The 4,193-nt window shown below is 37.0% G+C and overlaps 1 protein-coding gene across 5 annotated transcripts in view; it reads right to left on the bottom strand.

The window, feature by feature from the left end:
* The window catches only part of MTMR10 (myotubularin related protein 10), a 35,992-nt gene that overhangs the window by 26,000 nt on the left and 5,799 nt on the right, over window positions 1-4,193 (bottom strand). The window contains exon 1 of one of the 5 annotated variants that reach the window (XM_027657846.1): window positions 3,950-3,968. The exons of 3 other annotated variants lie outside the window; for them this stretch is intronic. The gene's annotated coding sequence lies outside the window, so the exon portion shown is untranslated. Of the gene's footprint in view, window positions 1-2,138; window positions 2,156-3,949; window positions 3,969-4,193 lie in introns of those variants that run through there. One more of the 5 variants, XM_027657845.1, reaches the window with a different exon arrangement.

Genomic DNA, 4,193 nt, shown 5'->3' with positions numbered 1-4,193 from the left:
CCACAGGTGTCACAGCTGGGGAATGACCCACAGGTGTCACAGCTGGGAGCAGCAGCACCCTGTTCTCCCCAGCCTGAGGTCACACTGAGTCTGGGCCAGGCTTTACTGTAATTTGTTTCCTCAAAATTTGAAAACATAACCCCTAATCACTAACATCCTAAAATAAAGGATATTCTGCACCATTTTCCCCATAATATTTTTGTAACTTTTGGTGCTGTGCCTCAAAGGATCAAGTTTAATTTTTTTGTTTATCTTACGAAGGTAGCAATTTGTAACTTATACGAGGAACTCTGGATCTGATACCTGCATAAATACAGATCACACAAAATATCTAAAAAATTTGCTTAGCTTTTTTGTGTATTTTGTTATCAATCACATGGTAATCAGACAATAAGAAAATCTGACAGATCTGAGAAACTAAGCAAGAAGTGCTAGAATTAGCAGCGCTTTAGAACTTGTATATAAAAATTTCCCTTTTTTCTCTAGAGGCAACACTCTAGATTCTTTACAGCAGCAGGAGATGCATAAATAATCCTCTTTCACCTATATGGCCAGTTCTTATGTTTGCTGCTTTAAGATTCTGTATTATCTTAGCTTCGAGTTCAAGAAACACATCAACAAAAAAAGACACCTCAAGCAATTAATATAAATAGACAATCTTTTTATCACATCGAGAACCTGGCACTTGCCAGAGGCAATGAATGGCTGAAATCATGCTCCATAAATTAATAATGCAGATGCTACATGCTCGGTAAGTTTGCAGGTACCCTACATGTTGCTAAGGGAACTTTTCCAATGCTCCACTAGAAGCACAAGAAGAGATTTAGCACCATATACTTTCTTTAATGAACACTGAAGCTCTGCGGGTATGTTTGGTGTATGTTCAAGGTCTGATAGACATAAGGACAATAGAGGTTATTAAGTACTTTCTGCAGTCATATAATTTCTACTTAAATTAATAAAAAGCTAGCACCTAGTGGATACACTTAGGAAACAAAACCATTTCTCGTTTATAATGCTGATAGTGATTATACTCAATTAAGACAACAGAAAAATAGCTTGTTTACGTGAAGGATAGTCTTATAAGCTCACAATAGAAAAGCTCAAGCTAATTCAAGTAGCCATTTAACCATTAAGACTGGACGATGAGTTCACTTGTAGCATGTTTGGCAAATAATTAACTTCTGGAAATTCCCGAGTAAGAATTTCCAATAAAAACTTCATTAATAAGTAACTGAAATCTAGAACATTTTTACCCATTTAGCTGCTCTCTTGTAGACAGAATACCAAAACTGTATGAGTTTATTAGTATGCAACAAGCATTGAGATGTAAATGTCTCTAACCCACTTCTAAATGAATCTTCTGTTCAGTGTGCTCAGCCACTTCCAAACTTAAGAAAAAAGTATTTGTAAGCTCATGAAATAATTGTCTGTTGTCTCTTTTCTGATTTTCATGAGCTCTTACAATGTATTTAAGGTATGTGAAGACAAAAAAAGCTGCACATTATTGTAAATGTCACCTGCCTTTCCCCATAACTATTTTTCAATACTTTCATGATTAAAGAACAGACTACATTTAATTTTCTGTACATCTGCAGAAAGCAAAAAAATAAAAACCAAGTAAAATGTTGTTCCAAAAGGACAGCTCAATTCTGTGATATTTGGGGAACAAAAAGCAATTTGGATATATTCTATTTGCATTAATTTTTAACAGCAGAACCTGAGATTTCTGTCAAAGAATAACTCTGGCCACTGCTTGGAGAGTGGTGTGTTTTAAATGCACAGTACCAAAAGACCTTGCTTTGCAAATCTTAATTGAAAATTGTTATTAAAATACCATATACATATATTGCACAGTTTCTCTAGTGTGCTGGCAAAGAGAAAAGAGGAAGAGTATGCCAAGAGCTTAGATAAATTTCAAAAATGCTCAGTAAGGAAAAAAGTAGCAAAAATAGTAAAGGTTTCTGGGTGAAAGTCTTCAAAGATCATCTCTTCATGTCCCATGCACAATAACAGGACTAACATCAGTATTTGCCCTATAGTGGCCAATCTTTGGGAACCTTGCAGAAGGAAATGACCTGAGAAGATAAGTGCTTCTCTGAACTAGGAGGGGATGCTCCACAAAAGCCCCCACACACCTCAGAACCACAGAGAAGGACACAAGGAAGTAGAGTAGGCAACAAACAGGAGTTCAGGTGGCAAGGAGGGAACATCCATCAGGTCAGGAGCAAGTCTCTCATTGCCAATTAGATCAGAAACAAAGTATTGCACGAGACTAAAAAGCTGCTTACAAAGCAGCTTCAATCCAGCAACTTGTATTACCCCTAAAATAGAAACATTCATTCCCACCTCCAGCCTCATGCTGGCACTGCCATTTGTGACGGTTGCACCAGAGAACTGATCCAGCCGAAAATAATTCTATACATGCATTTTTCCCTTCCTTTTTTTGCCAGTTCTGATTTCATCTCAATTAGCTCTCTGATCTGGCTTGTTCTTCGGTTGCACAAAAAAAGAGTCAGCACCAAGGAGTTAATAAGAACACACACCTGTGGTGAGAAAAATGGAATAATAACCAGCTCCTTTTGTCATCAGTATGCATTGTTGGGCCAAATTAAAATAAATCCTATCACCAAACCCTCCCAACAAAAGTTTAGTGATGATTTGGTCAGAGTCTGTAATGTGAACAATAGACAAGCCAGTGAGGAGGGAGTGTCTTTTGTGTTTCGCATATTTTTAGTCTGGCTACATAAACTACAGATTCCCAAAGCCTGACTCTGCCTAAACAATATAATCAGTAACAATTTGAGACGACTGAGGTTTTCAGCCTGTTATTTTATAACTGTGTTACCAATACAAGTTACAGATGCTGAAATTGTAATGTATTACTGGGTCTACCTTAAATTATGCAGGTTTGGCCTAATAAATAAATCAATACAGAAACATATGTTTAGAATTACATCTAAATTAGTTCACTGAAGACTTACTTCATTGGAAGTAAATATAATTGCCAGGAGACAAAAACCCCAGTAGGTGGGTCAGCTTGGAATCTACACTAACATTTTATTCCCTTTCTGGACTTTAATGACTTGTAGCATTAAATACACGTGGGACAAAGCGGACAGACACTAATTAGTGTGGGAATCCTTTGCAAAATGCACATGTAGAAACATTAAAATGTTTAATTTCAAAACAGGGTCATCCTTCTACCTTTAAGGAATTATTTCCATATTGTCCTATCATTAATCTGTTGCACAAAGGAATGTATATTTGTAGACATTTGCAAATACTTGGAATACATTACTAGTCAGAAACTTTCAGAGATGTCGTTCAAGACAAAGAAGGCAGAACAAAATTACTCCATTCAGTAAAACCTACTCCTACTCCAGACTGCCTTGGTAGTACTTATGTCATACCAGTCCTTAAAAAAGCAAAACCAAACACAAAACAAGCAGTTCACTGAACCCAAACCATGTCTGAAAATTTACTTTGAGTCAAACAAACAAAAAAAGCTGTAATAGAAAAAAGCATTTACTATATACTTACTGGAAGTGATGTCTCATTTATTCTAAATATAAGTCAAATGTTCAGTTCATTTTTAAACTTCTTACAATATGAAAAACTGCAGAAAGTTTCAGATTTCATATCTAGAATTCAAAACTCTCATAATTTATTTAAAAACTTTTGGTAATCTTTGTGTAGACCACAAAAAAAAAAATCCTATTTTAAAAAAGCTTTAGGGAATTGCATCACTTTCCAAATTGCTATCCTGATTTTCTAATCTGGCCATTTTTAAATGTTGAAAATAATTTCACGCTCCTGCATGACACCGATTCCTGAAAACAAATTATAATTACAAAGCTACCTCACTTTCCTGATCTTACATTCTAACTTTAAAGACAAACTTCCCCAGTAACATTTAAACGGCCAGCCCTGCAATATGATGTCTTACCTGGCTGCACAGTGAGCTGGGAGCACCCCACAGCACTGGGGATGAGACCCGAGAGAGGGGATGCTCTGGGAACAACCAGCACCTGCCTTCTCACAGGGTCTGTCCAGGTGCCACCAGCAACAGGCTGGCACGTCCTGAACAGAGCAGCAATGCCTTCCTGGAGAACAACTCTTTCCACAGCTCTCTGTGGGAAAACGCACTGACAGGAACAGCATTCCTACTCTGGGAAAACACACTGACAGGA

This window comes from Corapipo altera, unplaced genomic scaffold (genome assembly GCF_003945725.1).
Source record: "Corapipo altera isolate COAL_440 unplaced genomic scaffold, ASM394572v1 308, whole genome shotgun sequence".
In the NCBI taxonomy this organism is placed as follows: Eukaryota; Metazoa; Chordata; class Aves; order Passeriformes; family Pipridae; genus Corapipo; species Corapipo altera.
This window is presented reverse-complemented; position numbering and strand designations above follow the sequence as displayed.